The sequence below is a fragment of the Pipistrellus kuhlii genome, unplaced genomic scaffold (assembly GCF_014108245.1).
Source record: "Pipistrellus kuhlii isolate mPipKuh1 unplaced genomic scaffold, mPipKuh1.p scaffold_m20_p_2, whole genome shotgun sequence".
Taxonomy (NCBI): Eukaryota; Metazoa; Chordata; class Mammalia; order Chiroptera; family Vespertilionidae; genus Pipistrellus; species Pipistrellus kuhlii.
The window spans coordinates 94,782,387-94,809,946 of NW_023425515.1; the positions used below are offsets into that span (position 1 = coordinate 94,782,387).

The 27,560-nt window shown below is 37.5% G+C and overlaps 1 long non-coding RNA gene across 1 annotated transcript; it reads right to left on the minus strand.

The window, feature by feature from the left end:
• Nucleotides 1–24,251: 24,251 nt before the first annotated feature.
• Nucleotides 24,252–27,182, minus strand: LOC118722867. Its single transcript, XR_004989152.1, has 3 exons — nucleotides 27,027–27,182; nucleotides 26,873–26,948; nucleotides 24,252–24,377 (listed from the first exon to the last, which is right to left on the minus strand). It is a non-coding gene; the product is annotated as an uncharacterized LOC118722867 (long non-coding RNA).
• Between the last annotated feature and the right edge of the window lie 378 nt (nucleotides 27,183–27,560).

Sequence of the window (27,560 nt, forward strand, 5' to 3'; positions counted from 1 at the left end):
TTCTTATACTAAGTTATCTAATCAAGTAATCAATGATGTCCAAGCTCTCTTTAGTACCATTAATGATCTCCAAGATCAAATTTACTCCTTAGCTGAAGTTGTTCTACAAAATAGGAGAAGTTTAGACTTACTCAGAGCAGAGCAGGGATCAGGCGTCTTCAAACTATGGCCCGCGGGCCACATGTGGCCTGCAGAGGAGTCTGATCCGGCCCGCCAGGTTTTTTGGGCAGTGAGCGCAGCCGAGGTGTTACAGTAGGAATTAGTAGTTCATATAGTCCGGCCCTCCAGCTCTCTGAGGGACCGTGATCTGGCCCCCACTTTAAAAAGTTTGAGGACCCCTGCAGGAACGTTGCTGTTTCTATGCCAACAAGGCCGGAATCGACCGAGACAAGAAAGCGGAGGAAAGAACTGTTCGAGAACCCTCTCTGGAGCGGACTAAACGGACTTCTCCCCTACCTTCTCCCCATCCTGGGCCCCCTCATAGGTTTTTTATTAATCCTATCCTTTGGCCCCTGGGCTTTTCGGAGGTTAACAGATTTTGTAAAACAACACATTGACAGCGTCTTGGCCAAACCCATCCAGATACATTACCACCGTTTAGCCGTAGCTGACCATGAGCAAGATTTTGAACTTTACCATCGCTCCCTCCCTGCGGGGACAGCATGATGACCAGAGGAATGCTTACCTACTCCTCACTGGGAGAAAGGTATGGGTACCGATATGGGTGCAGAGCAAAGCATTGCAAGGGAAGGTCCAAAACATTTTCTGACCCCCTCTTCCCAAGGGAAGGTCATGGGAAAATTTCGACCCCCTCTGGATTTCCCTGCGAGCATACCTGGTTTGCATAGAGGTTGGTATCAATACAAATCCAATCGGCTCTGCCTCTCCTCCCCAAAAGATACCAAGAGCCGCTAACACTGGTGGGCCTGGGAAGCCCACGGGAGGAACCAGGTCACTACTCCCCCAATCGGTTAAGGCCCACCTTCAATTAAGACAAAGGGAGGAGATGTTGGGAGCCAGCAGAGTTGAGACGAGCAACTCAGTCTTAAGAAAATAGAATTAAGTTCCTTCTAGCAGAAGTTATGCGGTGCCCTGAGGGCTTGACCAGAAGATAAGATTAACCTGGGGCTTAGCATCTTCTTGTCTTCCTGCCTCTTCCCCTTCCTGATCCTCCCCCCTAGATAGCCCAGCCTTGGAATGTTGCACCTTGGAATGTTAACATCTTTGCAACTTCCCCTTCCTGATCCTCCCCCATGGACACAGCCAGGGACCCCTCTGCATGGGCGGCCCTGACCCCCTTTGTCTCTGCTGTATAAATACAGCCATTTCAGAGAATAAAATTGAGGCTTGATCAGAACCTTGACTTGCCTTCATTCTTTCTCGTTCCTTGTTTGTTTCATTCTCTTAGGTGGTTCCTGCGTGCCCCCGTTGTTGTCCCGCGGGTCGGGACAATTGACCTTGCCCCAGCCTTCCCTAACCTCTGTTGCAAGCCCTCATCTCCCCCTGCCCCAATGTCTTGTGTTCATTGGTTGTTCTTTTTTTTTTTTTTTTTTTTTTTCTCAGTAGTGAGATTTTATTTTAAAAAATGCAGGCACAAAGTGTCTGGAATTGATAGCAGTACATATTTGTTACATTGTTGATTGACATCCTTCAAAAGGTTTATTTACAAAAACATTTATAATATTGTAGATTGAGTTCTCCAGACTTGCAATAACTCTGTAAATGTTCTCAGTCATATTATTCAATCTTTTTAAGAAGGAGGGCTTTACATTATTTTATTTTATTTTATTTTATATTTTATTTTTTTAAATAAATTTTTATTGTTCATATTATTACAAATGTTCCTTTCCCCCCCTTCTCACCCCACCCTCTGCCCTTTCCCCACCCCACATTGTCCTCATCCATAGGTGCACAGTTTATGTTCAGTCTCTTCCCACATCCCCCTCTCCCCTTTTCCCCAAGAATAAACAGTTCACTCCCCTTCCATACCTCTGATTCTATTATATTCAACAGTTAATATTGTTCCTCAGATTTTTTTTTTTTTTTTTTTTTAGTTTCCTTGGTTTTTAGATTCACTTGTTGATAGTTACGTATTTGTTGTTCATAATTTTTATCTTTATTTACTTTCTCTTCTGAAAGAACCCCCTTCAGCAATTCATATAATTCTGGTTTGGTGGTGATGAACTCTTTTAGCTTTTTTTTATTAGTGAAGCTCTTTATCTGACCTTCGAATCTGAGTGATAGCTTTGCTGGATAAATTATCTTTGGCTGTAGGTTCTTGCTATTCATCACCTTGAATATTTCTTGCCATTCCCGTCTGGCCTGCATGGTTTCTGTTGAGAAATCAGCTGACAATCGTATAGGTGCTCCTTTATAGGTAACTGCCTTCTTTGCTCTTGCTTCTTTTAATATTCTCTCTTTGTCTTTTGCTCTTGGAATCTTAATTATGATTTGTCTTGGTGTGGTCCTCTTTGGATTCCTTTTGTTTGGAGTTCTGTGCGCTTCCTGGACTTGTAAGTCTAATTCTTTCACCAGGTGGGGAAAGTTTTCTGTCACTATTTCTTTTAGTATTCTTTCGGTATCATGCTCTCTCTCATCTTCTGGGACCCCCATAATTCTGATGTTGGTTCGCTTGAAGTTGTCCCAGAGGTTTCTTACATTATCTTCAACTTTCTGGATTCTCTGGCCTTCTTGCATCTGCGGAGGAGTGTCTTCTGGCTCTTTATGTTCCAAATCTTTGACTTGATTCTTGAGATCTTCCATTCTGTTTTTAGGACTCCATAAAATATTTTTTATTTCAGACAATGTATTCTTTATTTCTTGTTGATCCCTTATTATTTCTAGTTGATCCCTTTTCATATCCTCATAGGTCTTGTTTATTTTATCGGCCTTTTCTAGGAGATTCTTGAACAACCTTATAAGTGTGGTTTTGAACTCTATATCTAGTCGCTTTTTGTCCTCCATTTCTTTCGTTTGTGATCTATTTGGTTTAGGCATTTTCGCAGGCAGCTTTCCTGATGGGGCGGGGTTTCGGGGTGGAGCCTACAGCCTTGGCTTCCGGCAGCTCCGCCCTATGTGACTCCTGAGACTCAGGGTCCTTCAGTACTTGTTGCGAGCGCTTCTGAGAGAAAGGTGCCCTCGATTTTCGCCTGCTGCCAAACTGTCTATGCTCTCCCTCAATGAGTCCGGTATTGGGGTTCAGTTCAGTTGGTAGTGGGATTGGAGGTGGCGTTCAGAGCAGCCTGGAGCCCCTGTCTCCTTCCCATCAGGGCAATTCCTCGGCACAGCCGGCCGGCCCTTCTCTGCGCGCAGTGTGCGCGCCTCCGGGACCTCCTTTTGCTGCTTCCCCGGAGTCCTGCCTTACAGCCCGGCTCCCTATGGATGAGCCTGGGTCCCCGGGGTCTGGCCTAGAATTGGGGTTCAGAGCAGTTGGAGCTGGGCCCAGCACAGTCAGAGCTTTTCTCTCCTTCCCGCTTGGGACCGCCAGCCAAGCACTCGGCCTCCCTCCTCTCCGGCTCTGTGCTCTCTGCGTGCGCCACGTGTCTCCATACCTTGGGCTTTTACAGCTCCTCCGCGCTTCCTTCTGGTTTTCTCCTTGCTTCTTGTTGTAGAATTTCCAGTCAGTTGACTTTCCTGTAGTTCTGGGTAATGTCCATTTATATTTTAGTTGTATTTTGTTGAAATTGTTGTGTGCGGCTGCGGCTAGTTGCCTACCCGAGCAGCCATCTTGGATTCTCCTCACATTATTTTCTTTTAAAATCTTAATGTGCAAAGGATATACTGATGGAGTCTTCTTGCTTTTCTTGATGTGATGTAGAAGTAACTTTTAAAAAATATGTTTTTATTAATTTTTTTTAAGAGAGAGAAGGGAAAGGAATAGAGAGATAGAAATATCAATGAGAGAGAGCTCATTGGTTGTTCTTATATGCATGCAAACAAGTCCTTTAGTTGATCTCTTTTCCCCCTCCCCAACACTCCCCAGCCTTCACACTGTAATTTGACAGTCTGTTTGATACTTTACTGCTTCTATATCTATCTTTTTATTCAACAGGTTATAATGTTATTTATTTTCCATAAATGAGTGAGATTATATGGCATTTTTCATTCATTGCCGGGCTTATTTCACTTAGCTTAATGCTCTCCAGTTCCATCCATTCTGCTGCAAATGGTAAGAATTCCTTCTTTTTACAGCAGGGTAGTATTCCACTGTGTAGATGTACCATGGTTTGTTTTTTTTTAAATATATTTTTATTGATTTTTTTATTGATTATGGTCTTACATAATTGTCCTTATTCCCCCATTCCCATCCCAAACCCCTCCCTAGATATGTCCTCCCCAACCCCCATTGTCCATGGCCACTGGCTAGGCCCATATGTATTCACATAAGTCCTTTGGTTGATCTCTTCCCCTTACCCCCATCTCATAGTTTTCTAATCCACTTATCTGCTGATGGGCATTTGGGCTGTTTCCAAATCTTAGCTATGGTGAATTGTACTGCTATGAACATAGGGGTGCATATAATCTTTCTGACTGGTGTTTCTACCTTCTTGGGATACATTCCTAGAAGTGGAATTACTGGGCTAGACCACCAACTTATACTATGCACAAAAATAAACTCAAAATGGATAAAGAACTTAAACATAAGACAGGAAACCATAAAAATACTAGAGGAATCCACAGCAAAATCTCAAACATATGCCGAAGCAATTTCTTCACCGATACTGCTCTTAGGGCAATGGAAATTAAAGAGAAAATGAACAAATGGGACTTCATCAAAATAAAAAGCTTTTGCATATCAAAAGAAACCATCAATAAAACAACAGGAAAGTTTATTGTATGGGAGAACATATTTGCCAATGTTATCACTGATAAAGGTTTAATCTCCAACATTTACAGAGAACTCATACAACTTAATAAAAGGAAGATAAATGATCCAATTAAAAAATGAGAAATGGACCTAAATAGAATCTTCTCAAAAGAAGACAGAAGGAAGGCCAAGAGGCACATGAAAACATGCTCAAAGTCACTAATTATTGGAGAGATGCAAATCAAAACAACAATGTGGTACCATCTCATACCTGTTAGAATGGCTATCATCAACAAATCAACAAATGACAAGTGCTGCCAAGGATGCGGAGAAAAAGGAACCCTTGTGCTCTGCTAGTTGGAATGCAGACTGGTGTAGCCACTGTGGAGAACAGTATGGAGTTTCCTCAAAAAACTAAAAATGGAATTTTCATTTGACCCAGTAATCCCACTTCTAGGAAAATATTTTATCTATTTTATTCTCATTTTGTCTATTTTATTCTCATTCTATAATTTTAATTAAGATAAGAACTGTGAGTAAATTACTTTTTCAAATAAACTGCAAAGATCACTAAAATTGTTGAAAAAATTATTGAAAAGTAGAAAGGTTAACAACAAAAAAGTAGAAATATATTTTAGAATTATTTCATATAAGTGGTTCTCCAAGTGTGGTTCTTGCACCAGCAGCATCAGCATTACCTGAGTACTTGTTAAACATGAGAATATTGCAATGTATCCCAGACCTACTGGTTCAGAAACTTTGGGGGAGGGGCTCAGCAATCTGTACTTTTTTATTTTTTAAAATATATTTTGTTGATTTTTTATAGAGAGGAAGGGAGAAGGATAGAGAGTTAGAAACATCAATCATCTGCCTCCTGCACACCCCTTACTGGGGATGTGCCCACAACCAAGGTACATGCCCTTGACCGGAATCGAACCAGGGACCTTTCAGTCCACAGGCTGATGCTCTATCCACTGAGCCAAATCAGTCAGGGCAGCAATCTGTACTTTAATAAACTTCTCGGGTGATTGCAATATGCATTCAAGTATGAGAATCTCTAATCTAGATCATCAAGAAGAGGGAAACCTAAAATGACGACTCACACATTAGGTAGCCTCTTTTCCTCTCTGTCTTCTATAGAAGTAATGGCCATTGGACAATGTGGTGTAATGAAAAGAATTTGAATTTTGAAGTGTGAAGATCTACTTCAATTTGCAACTTTATATATGCAAATCACTTAAGTACTTTGCATTATGGTTTTTAATATGTAAAATGTGGATTATCAATAGCCTTCCATTGTGATCAAACACAGATATGCACGTGAGGGCAATTTTTTAAATTAACCAATGCTATGTAAATGCTACTTTCATATAATTATTACTGCCAGGGTGATTATATTTCTTAAAACCTTTTCTTCTCTCCCCCCCCCTACTTTGCCCCATTAAAATGTAGTTACCTCTTGTTAAGTTTTATAAAGCAAAATTTAATAAAACGGAAATTGGACAATTTAAAATAAGAAAATAAACCTGAGTTCTTGTTATTTCTTTTATATATGAAATGAAAGATACAAATTTTTTCTTTGTTTCATGAATCTACAGTGTAAAATGAGTCAATAGCACACTTCAGTGATACTGTGGCAATGATAATGCATTTGGAACATTAAGTATCAAATTTCCCTCACATGTTTCAAAAACTGTTTTACATTTTTTCTGGTTTAACCTCTTGACACCAGTGAATTTAAGGCTTATAATTGAAGGATAAGTGAGCAAAAGAGCAGTTCAAGTGATAATATATCTATTTCCATTCTATTTTCTGGACAGAGACCTTTTATGCTAAGTTCATGTGAGACTAAATTTTTATGACAAAATTATAATCCTTGCATAGATGTTACTCAGGCAGGCTGAGATCTGTCTTGGTATAATGGCTTTTATGACAATGAAATGCAAGAGACTCCAAAAGCTTTGCCGAAGAAATTTCTGACAGTAGCCTATATGCTGCGAAGATTGTCAAGATGCTATTATGACTCATTTCTACTCATTACAGAAAAATGACTTGGTATTTTAATCATGAAATACAATTTTGTTGAAAAGGACTAAGAATTATAAAGGAATAATCTTTGAAATATTGCCAAGTATTCATATTAGCTGCACTATTTAGTAAGTGCTATTCCTTTTAATGTGGTTTTATGTAATAAAATCTTCTAATTTGGAAGGTTGCATATATTGTTACTCCTAATTTGAGTTCCACTCATAATTTTCTGTCACTAGTTAAATGAAAAGGAGGCATCTTCTACAACCAGAGGTAATCTGAACTTCATATAATTCTCTATAAATTCTTTCTTCACTAAATGGTAGAATACTACTTCTTCTACTTCAATGGGTTAATTTTTTTAGTGAAAATATGTAAAGTTGCCTTAAAATATTGTAACATGTGCAGCTATGATATCAATAAAAGCTGAGGTGGCATCTCGCCCTTGTATCACAAAATGGCCACCCCCATGTCATCACAAGTTGGCCACCACAAGATGGCTGGCAGAAGAGGGTATTTGGGGGTGAGCAGGCCAGCAGGAGAGGGAAGTTAGTGGTGATTAAGTTGGGAGGGGAGGGCAGTTGGGGGCTATTGGGCCAGTAGGAGAGCAGTTAAGCATCAATCAGGCCAGCAGAGGAGTTGTTAGGGATGATCAGGCTGGCAGGCAAGCAGTTAGGAGCCAGCAATCCCGTATTGTGGGAGGGATATCTGACTGCCAATTTGGGCCCAATCCCTGCAAACATCCCCTGAGGTGTCCCAGATTGGAGAGGGTGCAGGCTGGGCTGAAGGACACCTCCCATCTCCCAGTGCACGAATTTCATGTATGGGCCTCTAATAGTATTATAAGAACCACATATCTTTTTTTCCTGTTTTATTGAGATACAATTGACATAGACATTGTATAATTTAAGGTATTTAACCTGATGATTTGGTACATGTATATGCTGTGAAATGATTATCATAAGGTTATTTAAATCTTTGATTACCTCAATAATTACATTTTCTTATATGTGTTGAGAAGATTTAAGGTTCACTCTGAACTTTCAAATATATATGATACCCAATGTCCATCCATTTGGAATGACCAAAGTAATTTAAACACTTTTGTGAGAACAAGTTGCTAGGGGAGAACCTCAGAACAGAGAAAATTTATATATTCTCAGTCAACTGTTATAAATTTGTCTGGGAATTACTTGTTTATTTTTATATCTAAAGAAAATCATACATAGATGTTTATCTTAGATGAGAAACAAAGTCTTGTCAATAAGCTTTTTGCTTACTTAGCCAATGAGCACTTCCGTGGTGTATCCAATGTTTAGGATTCAGAGAAGGTACTTCTGATAAGACATTTAGTCATAATACCCATTGGATACTCAAATTTATCTATATTATTAGAAATAATCAGTAAGATCATTTCTTTTTTTTACTTTTTTATTGAATTTATTGGGGTGACATATCAAAGGCTAAGTGACCATCTGACTGTCCAACCAACTGTAGGTATGATGTGCATTGACTACCAGGGAGCAGATGCTCAACACAGGAGCTGCTGAGCTGTGATGATTTGGCAGTGGTGGATCTTGGCTGATGTACCCTAGAACCAGAGAGGAGGGAGCCCGATTCCAAGGTTTATCACTCAAGAACCGCCCTCTCACAATCTGGGACCCCTTTTAGGGGATGTCGAAGAGCCAGTTTCAGCCTTACTCCCACAGGCCAAGCTGAGGCAGATGCCCTTTGAGGTGTGGCACTACCCCAGGTGCAGTGGGCCTGGAAGGGACCTCTGGAGGTTGGCTCCAGGATGTATCCAGTCCCATCCCACTGGCCATCTTCTAATTAATTTCCTTTCCATGTGCATGAATCCATGCACTGGGGCATAGTTGGTTAATAAAATTATATAATTTTCAGGTGCATAATTCTATAATACATCATCTGCACATTGTATTGTGTGTTCACAACCCCAAGTCAAGTCTCTTTCTATCAACATTTATTCCTCTTCCCCTTTCTTACATCCCCCGCCCTATATTTTCTTATATAATGGAGATGTGTATCTTAGCAATAGACCATTGCCAGAAAAAAAAAAAAATCAAAATATAAAACAATATCTCTTGAGAGAATTTGTTAGTAAGAAAACTAGAAAAGGAATGATTTAGAAGATTTTTTGTGTAAGAGACATATTATAAGAGACAGCATAAATTGTAATTTGGGTACAAAGTGCTCTTACTGGTAAATGAAGAATGACAAGGGAAGACTCACAACACTGAGTCCTAAAACTTCCCCATAAAGTTTTAGTTTTTAACTTTAACATGGCTATTTTTCTTTGCCTGTTTATTTTCACAATTTATGTGAAATCAAAAAATCAAAATATTCTAGATACCATGCAAAAGCTAATTAAGATAAGGAATGGTTTTGTTAGAATTTTTTATTTTTTCTCAAATGATTTTCCGCTGATTGAGGAAATAAATGTTAAACTACATAATTACTTAATAACATAGGGCATAAACCTTTTGTGTCCTTTGTAAACTGAATAATGGATGAACTCAGGATGATATTAAACAATTGGGATTATCTTCTCATCTCCTCCATCTATGCACCTAATGGAATTATGTAAATTTTAAGGTTAGAATTTATTTCAGTTCTTTCTCAGTTGAGTATGCAGGCGTGAGTGAGTGAATAATTCCCAAATGACATGTTCAATGGAACAAATTTACATTTCCATGTTCTGAGCCAGTTTTGGATGCTAAATATTTAGGTATAGATATTATATTTTTATAAGGAACAATTTAATCTCAACCACAGTTTTGTCTTTTAATTTCTTACTTTTGTAATTTCTCCCCCTCTCCCCCGTTCACTTATAAAGCAACTAGAGGTCCAGTGCAGAATTCATGCATGGGTGAAGTCCAGGCAGCTGGCCTCTATGGGGCTGATAAGGGCCAGGCCAGTGGCGGGTGGAGAGGGGATACAGGAGGTTGGCCAGCTGGCCCCACCCCTGACCAGGATGGGGAGGCCGGTTTGGTGTGGGGTAGGCTGTAGGGAGAGGCCGTGGGAGGTTAGGATGTTGGGGGGTCAATCAAGGGGCTCCCAATCAGGCCAGTTTGCCACCATGTGTGCATCATAGCAACCGGTCATTCCAGTCATTCAGTCATTCAGGTAGCTTGGCTTTTATATATATAGATATATAGATTTTGTTAGTTCATATTGGTTTCCCCCAGACAATTTTACATGGGAAACTTTTATCTACCTCATAACTATCAGAAATACTTATCACCTTGTAGATTTGATAGCACTTGTTTTTTTATGGTACCTAGAAGATTCATGAGGAGTGTCCCAGATTATTTGTTGACCTTGTTTCTCAGGACCTTTGGGTCCTCAAATTTTTTATTCTGAGTGTTCTAAAAAGCAAGTTTATAGGAAATTAAGAAATTTTTTACTTTGCTTCAAATTCTATTAGGCATCTGTGTTCTTGATTTCTGGAATGTAGACACCAATGATTTTACATGATGAAGTATTAAAGAATTAAGGTTGGGGAAAAGACATTTTGTGACACTGTTTTAAACAATAGCATTATAAGCAGTATAAATGCAATAATACTCTGATTGGCCTTTGTCAACACGACTGTCTATCTCTTTTCAACTTCTACTACATCTCCAGGCTTCCTTTCTTTTCATTATGGGGTTAGGGCTTACAGCCAACTAGACTGTCTTGGCTGTGTTTTTAACTGCAAAGAGGTTTTGGCAGGTAGCTCTCGTTATGACAGGCTAAATTAAACAGTTTTGAATTTAATGCATATTATATTGATGGGAACTAGCTGTTTAAAGCACTGAGATTCATCTCTATATGAACTCCTTTATTTCCTGCTAGTGTAACTGTAATTAGCTAGTTCTATATAATAAAAGCATAGTATGAAAATTGTCTCTTTGACCGGAGTTCTTCCAGGAGTTCAACCAGGGGGTAGGGCTGGCTGGGCGAAGGGAGGGAGGCCCTGACTGGCAGCAGGCATCTGGGGAAAGGGAGGGAGCCTCCAGCTGGCTGCCACCAGCTGCTAGAGACCCTACCAGTGCACAATTTTCATGCACTGGGCCTCTAGTTATTAATAATAGGAAGAAAGCAAAAGACAGGGCAGACATTCATGGTCATCTAGGCAGTTTCACCAGGAATCTGCAACTTTATACTCCCCAGGGAACCACCTGTCCATTTCCTTCAGATCCCTAGGGGATGAGGTCCAACAAAGGGTAGACGGAATTCTATGCAGTAAAGTTGGGGTGACATAGGGAAAATACTTGCCTGAAAGCCTAACCTGGGAACAAATGTATTTGGCTAGAGGGAGTGAAGCCTCTGCAAGCACTGAAATTTAGACCCCACATGCAATGGTAGAAATACAAAATAACCTAGCCAGATGCTGGACTGGACTGTACAAATATTTAGCAGAAACTCTGGGCAATGGCTTTAATCCTACCCCTGCTGAAGACACACTGAACTTTCCCCCTGGTGGGATGGAGGAAGATGGGACCTTGGAAAGCCAGGGATTTAATTCTATGAAAATAAATATCACTCATTCTCCTCTGCAAGCCTTCAAGAATTCTTTTTCTCATGACATTGAAAGAAGCCAACTTCCATCAGCAATAAGTGGGGGTGAAGAGAACTCACCACTGATAAAACTAGGCCATCCTTTTGCTGTTGTGAATATATAATGTTTACTTGTATTTAAAACTATACATATATAAGAAAAATACATTTTTGAAAATTGAATATATTTTCTTATTAACAGAATGCACAAGAAACAGTACTTGATTGCTCTAGGGGCGGTATCAGTGAAGAAGTTCTTTCGGCATATGTCTGAGATTTTGCTGTCTTTATTCTTCTAGTATTTTTATAGTTTCTCATCTTATGTTTAAGTCCTGAATCCATTTTCAGTTTATTTTTGTGTATGGTGTAAGTTGATGATCTAGTTTCATTTCTTTGCATGTATCTGTCCAATTTTCCCAACAACATTTATTGAAGAGACTGTCTTGACTTCATTGTATGTTAATGCCTCCTTTGTCAAATATTAATTGAGCATAGTGGTTTGGGTAGATATCTGGATTCTCTATTCTATTCCATTTATCTATTTGTCTGTTCTTGTTCCAGTACCATGCTGTTTTGAGAACAGTGGCTTTGTGATACAGCTTGAAATCTGGTATTGAGATCCTTCCTACTTTATTCTTCTTTCTCAGGATTGCTGTGGCTATTTGGGGTCTTTTTTTATTTGGAGAGTTCTTTCTAGGTCCAGGAAATATGCCGTTGGTATTTTAATGGGGAGTGCATTGAATCCATAGATTACTTTGGGTAGTATGGACATTTTAATGATTCTACCAATCCATGAATGTGGTATATTCTTCCATCTGTTTACATCTTCCTCTATTTTTTTTTTTTCCAGTGTCCTGTAGTTTTTCTGAGTACAGGTCTTTTACCTCCTTTGTTAAGTTTATTCTTATATATCTTAATTTTTTTTGGTGTGATGGTAAATGGGATTGCTTTTTTAGTTCTTTTCTGTAAGATCACTATTGGTGTATAGAAAGGCCATAGATTTCTTGGCGTTAATTTTGTACCCTGCTACATTGTCAAATTCATTTATTAAGTGTATTAGTTTTTTTAATGGAGTCTTTGGGGTTTTTATGTACAATATCATGCATTTTCTACAAATAAGGGCAGCTTTACTTCTTTTCTAATTTGGATGCCTTTTATTTCTTCTTCTTGCCTAATTGCAATGGATAATACTTCTAGAAGTATGTCAAACAGGAGTGGTGAGAGTGGGCATCCCTGTCTTATTCCTGTTCTTAGGGGAAATGGTTTTAGTTTTTGCCCATTGAGTATGATGTTTGCTGTGGGTTTACCATATATAGCTTTTATTTTGTTGAAGTATGATCCTTCTATTCCTACCTTGTTGAGAGTTTTTATCAAGAAAGGGTGTTGGATTTTGTTAAATGATTTTTCTGCATCAATTGATAAGACTATGTGATTTTTATCTCTTTTATGTGATATATCACATTATTGATTTGTGGATATTGTACCATCCTTTCATCTCTGGGATAAATCCTGCTTGGTCATGGTGTATGATCTTTCTGATGTACTGCTGGAGCCAATTTGCTAGAATTCTGTTGAGGATTTTGGCACCAATGTTCATGAGAGATATTGGCCTGTAATTCTCTTTTATTGTGTTATCTTTATCTGGTTTTGGTATTAGGGTGATGCTGGTTTCATGGAATGAGCTTGGAAGTTTTCATTCCTCTTGAATATTTTGAAATAGTCTGAGGAGGATAGGTTTTAGTTCTTCCTTGAATGTTTGGTAAAACTCTCCTGTGAAGCTATCTGGTCCCGGGATTTTGTTGATTTGTATTTCTTATTTCTTTTGATGACTGCTTGAATTTCTTCCATAATTACTGGCCTATTGAGCTGTTTAGATTCTTTCCAATTTAGTTTTGGAAGGTTATATTTTTCTAGGAATATGTCCATTTCCTTCAGGTTGTCCAGTTTGTTGGAATAGAGTTGTTCATAGTATTCTTTAAAAATCCTTTGTATTTCTGTGGGATCTGTTGTTATTTCACTAGACTTTCATTTCTGATTTTGTTTATTTGGGTCCTCTCTCTGTGCTACTTGGTGAGCCTGCTAGAGGTTCATTAATCTTGTTTATCCTCTTAAAGAACCAGCTCTTGGTTTTATTGATCTTTTGTATTGTTTCTTTGGTCTCTATGTAGTTTATCTCTGCTCTGATCTTTATTATTTCCTTCCTTCTGCTTACACTGGGCTTTTCTTGTTGCTTTTTTTCTAACTATAACCCTAACCCTAACTCTAACCCTAACCCTAACCTTAACCTGTAGCCCATTTTACCTGTTTTTTTTAAAAAAGTGTCATTTTATTTTCTGTTTATTTTACTTTGGGGTTAGTGTTCTACATTCTATTTTCATCTTCCCTTTAGCATCATTTTACTCTACCTGAACTCTACCTTTATGCCATTACTCTCTTCCTAACTTTTCCCTTTTTGTGTCCTGTTTTTCTTATCCTTTTTCTGCTTTAGATTTTTTCCTTTTCTTTCTTTTTACCCCCTGTAAAAATTTCACCCTACTTATATATCTAATTTCCAATCTCCTGATCCAAGTCCATACACCTCTCTCTTCTCTGTCTTTACTGTCCAAAAAATTCTTTTTCTCTCTGTCCTTTTGTTGTTGTTTGCTTGAATGTTGATTATGTCAATTTTTAATGCTTTATTGTGAGATTGTTTTGCTTATTCTTTTTTGTTTTTGTTTTGTTTGCTTTGTTTTTATTTGTGTTTTGCTTCTGTTTTCCCTTGCCTTGCTTGATATTAGTTGTTGTTTGTGGTTTATATTAATCTCCGGGTACTTATTGCTAGCATTTGCTGGGATTAGTGGCTGGTCTCTTGGAGTTTTCTCCCCATATATATAGTTTGTTCCCCTTTTCTTTCTTATTCTCTTTCTTTTCTCTCTTATTTTTTTTTCCTTTTCCCAATTTCATTTAGCACTCCTTTTCTCTCTCTCTCTCTCTCTCTCTCTCTCTCTCTCTCTCTCTCTCTCTCTCTCTCTCTCTTTCTTTTTCGTTTTGGAAGCATAGCCACTGTACTGTATCTCATCCCAGGCATTGTATTTTGCATAACTGTGCCTGCCTAGGATATCTTAACATCAAACTGTTTATCAATCGCTTCTTGTAGATCATGAATCAAAATTGTGTTTGACAGAGGAATGATAAAATGCACATTTACTAGGGAAAGAAAAACACATTTTCTTTAATTTGCAGAAAATTTCTCTTCCCTTTTCTTTATCTTAGATCAGGTTATTCTCTTTCCATAGCCTTTAGACATGTCATGTGTCTGGCTTCAGATCTTTCCATTTATCTATAGCTGTGCTGCCCAATATAATATTCTACAGCCACACATGACTATAGAACATTTAAAATGGGCTTTCCTAAACATAGATTTTGCTGTACATGTGAAATAGTTCACTAATATGTTATATTCATTACATGTTGAAATACTACATGTTGAAATACTATTGTGCATATGCTAGATTAAATAAAATATGTTGTTAATATTGCTTTTTAATGTGGCTACTAGAATATTTAAAATGGTGCAGGTGCCTTGCGTTATATTGCTATTGGTCAGTGCCATTCTATAGTCACTCACAATCTTTCTTCAAAGCACACACATTCACAACATACAACACAGACAAATGGGTATTTTTATGCACAAATCTAATTACTTTCATACATTAACTTACTTAATTTCCACATTGAGATTATTATCCTTATTTTACAGGTGAGAAAGCTGAAGCATAAAGTGTTTAAATAACTTGCCTATGGTTGCAGAGATAGAAATTGCCTAGGCTGATTTGGAGAATGTGAAAAAAGATCCAGAAAGAATCACTGGAAGATTAGTGTTGAGGACCAGAAGGTTTACATCTCTATTCTCTTGTCTATTTTATCTAATCTTGACTTATATCCACTTATCACCCCATCGAATCATAAGATTTTAATGGCAACCTGAAGGTCATCCATAGTTGTAACTCCAGTTCTGGTTTTCCCCCTGAACCAACCTCTCCTAAATTCTTCCCCTACCTGTCCTATTACTTGCACATCCAACTGCCTACCTAACATTTTCACCTGGATATCCATTTATTTATTATGGTCCAGGTACTACTTTACACACATTATTTTATTTTGTTATTTATATCACCACTATTTTATAGATGGGGATATTGTTGTTCAGAAAGTTTAAATACAATTTGTGTGTGGTGGAGTTGGGGATTTGAATGCCAACTTGCCTGACTTAAATGTTTATATTTCAAAAATACCACTGTTATCATATGCACAGGAATTTTCTATTTTTCTCTACAGATTTGTTTTTCTACTCTTGTGTAAGCAATAAACCATATTTAATTATAGTTTTAATATTAAATTTTCATTTCTAATTATTTTAGTAATTTCACCTATTTTAAAAAATATATATTTTATTGATTTTTTACAGAGAGGAAGAGAGAGGAGAGGGATAGAGAGTTAGAAACATCAATGAGAGAAAAACATCCATCAGCTGCCTCCTGGACACCTCCCACTGGGGATGTGCCCACAACCAAAGTACATGCCCTTGACTGGAATCGAATCTGGGACCCCCTCAGTCCACAGGCTGATGCTCTATCCACTGAGCCAAACCAGTTTTGGCTAATTTTACCAATTTTTTTTTTTTAATTTTATTTTTAATTTTTTTTTGGTGAGGATAATTTTTTATTATTTTTTTAATCAATCTTTATTGTTCAAATTATTACAAAGGTTCCTCATTTCTTTAATTTCACCTATTTTTAATAAATATCTTCTCAGAGTCACTTTTGAAATTATTGAAAAAAATGGGCTTTTGATTAGAATTGTATTAAATTATGAATAAGTTTGAGAAGAATCTTATCTATAATAATATAAGCATGATATGCAAATTGACCAAATGGTTGAACAACAGAACAACCATCTGGACGACCTTCCAGACTTGTTGCCGGGGCTGCAAGGGCCAAGAGGCAGCCAAGGCAACTGGGGCTGTGAGGCAACAGCCGAGGTGGCCAGGCTATGAGGTATCTGGGGCTGCAAAGACCTACCCTTGCAGGAATTTCATGCATTGGGCCTCAAGTAATTAATAATGAAGCATAATATAGTTTTTTTTGTTTTGTTTTTTCAGTGAAATTTTGTATATTTTTTGTTTATTCATATATTTTTATTAGTCTTGTAAATGACTCTTTTCCAACTAAATGTAGGAACTGATTATTATTTATTTAAAAAAACCATATTGTTTTGGTTTTATTTATCTATTAGCCACTGTATTAGTTTTTTAAAAACAACTCTCCTTTTTATTTCCGATAAATTTTAGTTATTTCTTCAGGGTTTCTGTGTAGTTATTTTGCAAAAAATTATACTTTCTTCTTTATTCTAATATATATTTCTTTTTCTTTTCTTGCTTTATTGCATTGGCTAAACTCTCTGAAAAGAGGTGAAAAAAGGTGTTCCATTTTTTGTTTCTGGTTTTAACAAGAAATCTGTCTTTAACTATTACGTATATATAATATTGATTGCCATTTTGAGATTAATATGGCCAATTCTATATAGCCAAATTATTATCATCCATTGATGTATGGTTGCAATTAAAATTCATTATTAGATTTTGTAATATACTAAATATTATGTTGCAGCCACAAGAGATTAACGAGCACCTTCACAAAATGTTCATCTTATTTTAGTTGTAAAAAGCTTGTTTATCCAGGAGGAATACCTTGGACATAGGAAAAATGACTTGCAGGAAGCAAGGATACCATCAGTAGGTGATAGCTAACAGCAAAGAAAGCAAAATAAAATTACATAGACAGAAGACTTAGAAAACATAAGGGTCAGATGAAAATCCAAATTACCCAATATATTTTGGGAACTTAGCCCTTGAAAATATCACTCTTGTAACACAGTATAAATATGTGTATTGATAATGATAATCTCTCAACTAAAAGTAAACTATATTTAATATCCTCAATTTTGTAGAATAGTGTGGCTTATAATGGTACTATTTCTGTGAAATGTTTAAAATAAAGAACTTTATGAAGTTGTACTTATCTGAACAATTTATTTATTTGGATATCTCTTTTCTCATTTTATATAAAAAAGCATTACTTGCTTGGCAAGTGTGGCTCAGTGGTTGAGTGTCGACCTGTGAACCAGGAAGTCATGGTTTGATTCCTGGTCAGGGATCATGCCTGGGTAGCAGGCTGTATCCCCAGTGTGGAGTGTGCTGGAGGCAGCCGATCAATGATTCTCTCTCATCATTGATGTTTCTATCTCTCCCTCTCTGAAATCAATAAAAATATATATTTTAAAAAACATTAATCTGCTTCTGTTGATGAAACACATATGTATTTTTCTCCTATTAGCAATGAGTCCTACGTAGGAAGATGCTGCCTATTTTTGAACATTTATCCTAGTCATTTAGCACAGAATTGTATACTCTTTCACTTCCATAAATTATATCAAGTAAGAAAGCAGAAATCTATTATGAAGAAGCTCAATGATCAGACATTCTTGTGTTCAATCCCAGTTTGGCTACTTAATACTTATTGTGATCTTGGGCAGATTAACCATCTCTCTGATTACTTACTTTTATAATGGTACCAAACATACCAAGCAGGATTGTGATGAAGACGAAATTAAGTGAAATATGAGATGTACTTGGCATGTCATAGGCATCCAGAGAACTTCAGTATAATAGTGAAGATGAGTCACAAAACTGACAACCACTTCATAGTTTTAACATGTCTTTAAAATAGGCTTTGATGGTATGTACTTGTTTGACTCTGATTTCTTCAATTTCTCATGATAATGAATGGTGGCACTGTAGCACTCACTCTACTTTTCAGTTTTTTCATGCTGATTGACTGACCTGAGTTTGGAGGAAGAACATAAATGAGATATACTCCTAATTAGAGTTTATTTAGCACATGAGTCCAAGTACTGCTCATGAACATTGATTACTGCTAACAGCACTGACAAGCACATTATTATACACATTAAATGTAATTCATTGTTTGCTTGGCTTTTGACTTATGAAACTGGGATTTCTGAGAAAAATATTGTGACAATCACTAAAACTTACACAAAGCATGATAAGGTTAGAAATTGCATTTCGTGTGGTCACTACAGACATAATTAATTATTTTAAGCTCTAAAGAGGTCATGTGGCTTTTGTTCTACCTGAATTAATAGAAGTAGAGGAACCAGGCCAAATAGACATTTTATGTTCCCAAATGTTTATTTGTAACATAAATCAGTATTAATTATAACAGGAAGCTCATATAAAATATTTTAGACTTACACTTATCAATTTAGCTCTTGTGATAACAGCAGCAAAATTGTGTGATCTAAAATATGATCTTTCCACAAAGGCAGCACTATGAGGACACCAGAACAATGCCAGATTGTTGCTGTCAAGAAATAGAAATTAAGCCCAAGACTGAAAATTAAGAACTAGGGCCAGACGTTATTTTCATGAGCCCTTCCAATAACCAGCAGCCAGGCTAAGACAAATGAAACCAAATTACTTTCTCTCAAATATTATTTTAGAACTCCAATAATTGCTTAATTTGTTAAAGATATTTCTAAATGTAGGTGAAACAATAAATATCACTGAGGATTTAATGACATGAATGGCTAATGTTTATTCAGTCTTTCTTATGTACCAGGCACTCTGCTCAGTATGGCATTTACATTTAATCTTTTAATCTTTACTTCAGCACTATTAACAGGGTACCATTATCACCTCCAATTTTATACAGGTTAGGTAGATTTCCAAAGTTCTCACAATTGGTAAAATATAGAAGTGGATTTGAACCTAGAGATCTGACCTCTAGTTGTGAACCATTTCACAACAACACCTTCATTACAAGGAGTAAAATAAATCCCCGGAGAGTGCCATTGAACCTGCAGTTTTCTTAGTCCACTGAGATTGTGCAGTTTGCCCAGTGGCCAGCTCTCCTGGAAATATCTGCCTCAATGTTAGGGAATAGAGGAGAAATTTAGAGAAGAGGCAGGATGAACCCTGTCTTGACCATGTCAAGTCACCCTCCTTCTGCTGTTGTTAGAGAGGAACAGAGAAGGATTGATGGAGAACTGTGGGCTAGTGTACAGAAGTCCTCCCTTATTCATCGGTTTGTTCTCCAAGGTTTCAGTTACCTGTGGCCAACTATGGTCCAAAAATATGAAATGGAAAATTCCAGAAATAAACAATTCATATATTTTAAATTGCACTGTTCTGAGTACCTTACTTTATCTTATTACATAGGCATGATATCATTTCACATCAGGAAGCAGGTTGAATACAGAACTTTAAGATATTGAGAGAGAGACCACATTCACATAATTCTTATTATAGAATATTGTTATAACTATTACATTTTATTATTAGTTATTGTTCATCTCTTAAGGTACTTAATTTGTAAACTAAACGTTATCATAGGTATGTATAGGAAAAAACATGGTTTGTGTGTGTGTGCATGTGTGTGTGCACGTGTTCACAACTGTATAAACACATGTAGGTGGTCTTTCCTCTACTTGATTTAATAAAAGTAAAGGAATCAGGCAAAGAGAGATTTTATCATCTCAGTAAATTTTCATGAAAGCTCTATGACACACCATTTTAAAGATGAAGAAAGTGAGGTGGAGAGAAGTTAAGTAAATTGTTCATGCTAAATACCTAATGCCTAGTGTAAATGGGACTGGACCACACTCTGCTGCTTTCTACAATGACCAACATCTCATCAACATTTATAGCAGCTATCAATATAGTACTTGTTTTATCCTTGGGCAAAAGATATATAAAAATGTAGAGCAGAAGGAAAATGAATGGGAGGAGACATTAGAATAACTTATTGTATTAAAATATTAATTTTATAGGATCATGTTTATACTTGGAATATAAATTTGTGTTTGACTGAACCTCTATACTGTAGAGGGCTGCCTGGGAAGGCACATGGGAAATTTTCTTTAATTATTGTCAGCTGAACTCAGGGTGTAGGCAGAGCCACGACTTGGGAACATGTTTCTCCAAGATGGCGGACATGTTGTCAGGTTGGCTTTCATATCATCCCAGGTGTCGGCAGGGACAGGACTAGATATGTAAATCCAGGCATGCAAGAACCTACTTAAGAATGCAAATAAATTGGTGTTACTTCCTGGTATTGGGTGTACAAAATAAATGCGCTGGGAGGGGTCACGTTGTCATCTTCCTGCCTCTCCAGCAGAAGTATGGTGGCCCACCCAGCTTCCAGCTTTAAATCTATCTCTGTGTCTTCTCTCTTTATTTCTATTATTTCCCAATCCCTGGCCGCCTCCACTTAGAACCTGTTTATTCATCTCTCTTTCCGTGTGGACGCAGGAAAGGGAGATCCCTGCCGTATCAGGCCCCCGCACTATACTAAAAAAAGGGTTATATGCTGATTAGACTGAGATGATCAGCCATCTCCTGGATGTCTAACTTCCTTCTGGACAGAACCATGGTTGTAGGGGCTGAGGCAGAGGCAGTTAGGGGTGACCAGGTCAGCAGGAGAGGGCACTTGGGGGCATTAGGCAGGCAGATGAGTTGTTAGGAACCAGTAGTCCTGGATTCTGAGAGGGATGTCTGACTGCCGGTTTAGGCCCGATCCTAAACAGGCAGTCAGATATCCCCCGAGAGGTCCTGTATTAGAGATGGTATGGGCTGGTCTGAGGGACACCCCCCACCTCCTGCTCCATGCAAGAATTTCACTCCCCAGGCCTCTAATTATTAGATAATTAGACATTAATGTCAAATGTTGACTGCTGTGTCAGTTTTGTATAGATCTCTTTTGCAATTCCCATACAATCTTAAGTGGATTTTAGTAAGATTTTACTTAATTGTATCATTTTATTTTTACTATTATATTAATAGTATTTTTCTGAATTATCTTATAACAACTCTTTGTCATTTAATTTTAACTTTTTAAAGATGCATTTTAAATTTTGAAAGTATAACAGATATTCTACTTTTAATTTTTGATAAAATAAAAGATAATCCAAAATGTCTCTAAAATAAAAAATATCTAAAATATTAAAAGCATAATAAAAACACAAAGTTTTTTTAATTAATATATTTTATTGTTTTTTTACAGAGAGGGAGAGTGATAGAGAGTTAGAAACATCGATCAGCTGCCTCTTGCACACCCCCTATTGTGGATGTGCCCGCAACCAAGGTACATGCCCTTGACCAGAATCAAACCTAAGACCTTTCAGTCCACAGGCTGATGCTCTATCCACTGAGCCAAAACCCGTTTCAGCACATAAGGGTTTTTAACTGCTGAATCCAAATATGGTATCTGCCCCTTTAAGCTTAGTTGAATGAATGTATTTTCCTTTAGATATATTCCCACCAGTCTGTTCAGATTTGTTAGTATATACATTTTATTTGTTGTTGTGGTTTTTAAATTTGGCCTTTTATGATTTTGTAAAAGTGTAAATAAAAAGGGAGCAAACATGCTACTTTAAAATCAAATCTGTCTTAGTAATTTAATTTTTTGAAAATTAAAAGAAAATAATGCACAGATGCTTTTAAACTAAATAGTGGTTTATATGTACTGTCTAATGAAGAGTGTCCAAGTAAATCATTGTGTTAAACCAGTCTCATAAAGTGGTTTTATTCAGACTGGTGCCTGGGTCTAACCAGATGTTTCTGTTCTTAGAACTTACTTCGCTTACTGACTGACACCAATTAACACATATAATTAATATGCAAATAAAATTATCTATATAATTGTTACTTGGACACAAGATTTTAAATAGTTCTTGTCTGCATGAATCACTTTACATATTTATATTTCTGAGTAAGGTAACTAATTATGTGGCTTTTCTACAACACTTGCTAATTTGGACTAATTTCTAGAAATCATGTCCTAATTAGATAAAACTAAATTTTATAGGCAGTTAACAGCCTGGTTCTTGATGTGGATAGCAAGGATGTATCTTGGCATAAGATAAATTAAAACACGAACTATTTATGAGGATCTGAATTTAGATTAATTAGACTTCTGTTTGAAGCCAGAATTGCATCAGGCTAAAAAGCCTACAGAAGAACAAAGGAGAGAGAGAGAGCTAATGTGAGCTATTTGATAAAATGGGAAGATGTCAGCCACCTGCCCAGGTGTCTTCCACTACCCTCACTCATGGCAAGCAACTAGCGTTTTTGTCTACGTTACCAAAATATTAAGAAAAATACACTACTTCATTTTTACCCTGCTGTTCAAACCAAATTATACAAAATTGGCCAGTTAAATAGTTTGGCTGGATACTTTGTAAGAATGAGCTGATCATAGGAATCTGAATTAGGTTTATATCAATGAAGCAAAGGAGTGTAGCAAAGGAGTGTAGTAACACATTTGAGAAGCCTGGCCGTGAAGTGAATCAAGAGACACAGTCATCAACAGTTATATAGGGTGGAGGGGCCGTGTCTTTTAGATGAAATTATCCAGCTCTCATCTGAATCTTATCATAAGAAGAGACTTCATAATGCATTATTGATTCCTGATATCTTGGAGGTATACTTATAATGTGTCTATTCTAATTTAAAGGTGCAATTTGTAAAAACATAGAAAAGCACATATTGATATATTAATTAAAGATAATTAAATCAACTTTGGTATAAATTTACTTCAAATATGTTCTCCCCATTTATTAACTTTAACTATTTCACATCCCTCTGGAAACAATAGCAACCCTCCCCCCCCCAAAAACAAAACAAAACAAAACAAAAAAACCCACCAGAGATTAATAACAGCCTGCTACTTTTTAAGCTATCAAGCTAAGAACAAGAATGTTTTTCAACTTGTTTTACATGTCTTTTCTTAATTTCAATAGGGTTTATATTTATTGAGGATATTGTAGCAGTATCATAATGCAGCCAACTTGTCATGAGGGCAGGAAATCCTGATCTGCAATGGATGATGGGATCTTTGTTTCATCTGGAAGAGGCTTCTTGAGTAACAACACTAAGTTAGTTAGCAGAGACATGAAATGGCAGGTCCCAGAGAAAGGACTAGTGTTTAGCAGTGTTTTGAGTGGTGAGTGGAATCCAGGGCTGATAAGGACTGAGGGAGTTAAGATGTGAGCTTTTAGTATTGATACTTCAAATCACTAAATGTTTGAAAGAATAAAAACACATTTTGCTTCCTATATTGTGTTGATTTGTAATATTCATCGCTGAGTTCCCTTTTTTTTTTCACTGCCCCAGGGCCCAGGCAGTGCATGGCCCATGACAGGGACCACAATGACTCATTTTGGCATCTTTGGCCATTCAAAAATTCTCTCCTCTTAGATTTGTCGTATTCTATTGCATTGCTTTTGCTTTGCCTGAGAAATAATTTCTTTCATAAAAAATATTTATCTACTATGTATTTTACATTCTCTCATCTCTGATATAAGATGAAAGCTATAATTTGGGTGTCTTTTTATGTATCAGGAGAATTCAAATACAAAAATGTGGTGCTGGCAGTTACCAGTAGCATATGAATTCAGGGTGATTTCCTGTTGGGATGATGAGTGTGGCTAAACCATCCATGCCTGCTCACATGCACTCTGTCCTCACTAGGGGTTGTTTTTTAGAAATGGCAGAGGTATACAATTGTCATTCTTGCAAATCAGAGCAAACATAAAATGCAAGTTGGTTGGCTAAGTTTGATTTCATCGCCTCTATAGTCAGGCCTCAATAGTCTGATTGGAAGTAACTATAAGTTTTATGTGGTAGATACAGCTTTCTTTCCCCTCTCCCCCCTAATTAAAAAATAGAACTTCCCTTTCAATTTCAAGACTCCCCAAACTTTGAATATCTAACACATTTGAATGTTGAATAATAGGACTTACACATACTGCATTTTATTTTGATCCAAGACAAACTGGATGGTCTGGGATTCCTTTTCACTAACTCAGAAATCCACCCTCATGTAACAGCCACTTAGGTGGCATCTGGATATCAGAAGTCATGCTGTGGAGAGGAGTTCAATGTTAGTTACAATTGTTTGTTTGCTCACCCAACACATTTATTAATAAATGACTATGTGTCATACACCATGAAGGATTGTGGGTTCAATGTGACTAAGGTATGGATCCTATACTTAGTAATCTCATAAGATTTTTGCAAATATATTTAAGATATGTTGAATATTATAAAGTGGAAAAGAAACCATTTGGGCCAGTCACTCTTGCAGGACATGTTATCTATAAATGCAAAAAGAATATACAACTTTTGGTTAACTTGTTTGTTTCATTCCTCTTGGGGTTGATTTGGATTGTTTTATAATTGATTTAGCCCTAGCATCTGTCTCTAATTAGGAATATAGATTAAATATTTGGTTCCCTATTCCGCTTTCCAACTCAAGCCTTAAAACCAATTGTCCCTGTAAATTCTGGAATTCTTGGAAGGTTTGTGTCCAACAGAAGGCATAATGTACAGTCTGTCATTTTTCTAGCAGTATGTCTTTGGGCAAATCACCATGACTCTTGGAGTTTCAGTATGCTTCCCTGAAAATGAGGCTAACAGGGACCCACTCGGGGACGCTGTACAGATTGTGAAATGGCTATGAGGACTGGGACGTGAAGGCATTTATCAACTGTTGATTCCTCTGGCTGAGAATTTCAGAAATTTGGTGACTGGATAGATAGCATTCAGATTAAGATAACTTTGAGAAGATTCAAGTTCTTGCTGTTCTTTAAAATCATCCTCAAATACAAAATATGAGAGATGTGAAGGAACTGCCCAATTTGCACCCATCACACCAGACTTGTGGGCACATCTAAACCTGGCTGTTTCTGAGTTGAATGCCACTGTAACTCTCAGTTAATGATTATGAGGCTACTATGAACTAACTAATATTTATTGGTTTATTTTGATCAAAAAGCTACAAATGAATTGGACATAGGAGAGAATTGGTGGTTTAAAGGAGAGTTAGGCAGAGCCATCTAACCATACAGCACTTTCTCTGTCCTAACAGGGTAATGTGGAACAGGCATTCAGAGCTGGTGAACCTTCATGAGCATTTATTAAGCACCTGGCACAGAGCTGATGTCACAATTGTGGAGGCTAACAAAAGATTTAAGATAAGAAAGAAGTTCATTGTGAGAGACATACACATTTCCACCATGCTGAGCAATGCCAGGGAAAAGCACAGAAGCTCCTGGAGCACAGGAAGCAATGTAAGCTGGACACCAGAGTTGTTGGATTAGAAGACTTCCTGCAGGAGGCTGCCTGAGCTGGGTCTTGAAGAATAAGACTTAGCCAAGTACAGAAGGAAGCATTCCTCCTGCACAAAGGTGTGCAGGGCCAAAGTTGGTGAGTGTTTGGTGTTCATGGAGTTTTTAGAGAAAGGTGGTAGAGGAGCAGGAGACTGCAGAGGTAGGCTGTTTGGTAGATTCTGAAGGACTCTGGTGCTTATTATGGCCAGGCCCACTACGGAGCGCTTCCCAAATATTCAATATTAGCATACTTAATCTTTGGTGAAGAAGGAAATTGAGATACAGAGAGGATAAGTAACTTGCCTACGGCCACATAGCTGGGATTGGAACCTTTGAAGACCAGGTTCTTTCCATAATTGGCTGCCTCTATGAAAAAGCTCAGTTGGAGGAATGCAATCATCAAGGTTTAGAGAGAGCAGTCAGGTTGCCATGTGAATTGGTTGTGTGTTGGGAAAGGACTAAGACTGAATATTAGTTAAGGGGCTATTGAAATTGTTACAGTAAGAGGTAGAGCCAACATTAACCTGGCAGTGTCAGGGGAATGGAGAGAAAAATGTGGATTTGAAAAACATTTGGGAATTAGAGTAGGTGAAACTTTTGATTGATTTGAAGTGGAGATAAAGTATATGGAACTAGAATAAATCCCAGATTTGGTTCTGGGTTTGTATTGGCTGTGTAATCTTGATTTTTTAATTTGCTGCCTTTGAACTTCAATTCTTCTGTTTTAAATGGGTTAGATTGTTATACAGACACAGAAAATCTGTTGGAGAATTTGAAATGATGTATTCAAGGTGGCTGACACATGTGCCTTTGTATAGGAGCAGCCGAATGGATGATAAAATGCTATTCTGTTATATTTTAAAAGACTGGTCTGACTTTAAGAGTTTCCTTTTAAACATAGGAGAGGGAAATGTCACATCTTGATTTATTACTATTATCAGTTAATAATACTGTAACAGAAATGATGCCATGGGTGAAGACTGGGGTGGGAGTGAGCACAATAGAGTGGGCAAAACACTAGCAGGGCGGAATTTTGTCCAGAAAAAGGCTTTTTGGAGGAAAAGTGGAAGTGGTAGTCTAGGGAAAAACAAAAACAAAAACAAAACCTAGAAGTATTGGCAATTGTCTGAATTATCCAAGTAGCGCCTGCCACTTCCCCTTACCTTTGTCTTTGGACATTAAACATAAAAAAGAAGCAACTTTTAGAGAACAGAAAGAAAAGATAAACTATCTCTCTAAATGCTTTACCTTGTTGGTTTTGGCCAAGTCCTTTAGGATGTTTGCTTGTTTTTCATCCTGGGGTTTTATTCGGAATACCTTCTCCCTTCATGAAAGCAGAAGATGAAATATGTGAACTGCAAAGAACATTCCTTTTCCCACAACACAGGGTGATAAGAGTTACCTGTCAAAGCGGGCAGGAGCAATGGCCAGGGCCGTAGTGATCAAACTAAGGCAGGATGAGGTGCAGGTTCCTCTTTGCCTGCTCCCAGGCCCTCTGCCAGTTTTATGTCTCAGCTCCTATTTGGAGGAGCAGCTGATTTCCTCTGAGGGTTCTGGTAGATGATTTCTTTTCTTTTTTTTTCTTTTTTTTTTTTTTTTTTTAAATATATTTTATTGATTTTTGTACAGAGAGGAAGGGAGAGAGATAGAGAGTTAGAAACATCGATGAGAGAGAGTCATCGATCAGTTGCCTCTTGCACACCCCCTACCGGGGATATGCCCGCAACCAAGGTACATGCCCTTGACCGGAATCGAACCCGGGTCCCTTCAGTCCCCAAGCTGACGCTCTATCCATTGAGCTAAACCGGTCCCGGCTCTGGTAGATGATTTCTACTTGGGGAGTGGGAGTTAGGGTGGAGACATAACAGTAAAAACCATGTGACTCATATTCCTTTTACAATAGGGAATGCATATTTTGCAGACAGAATGAGAGGCA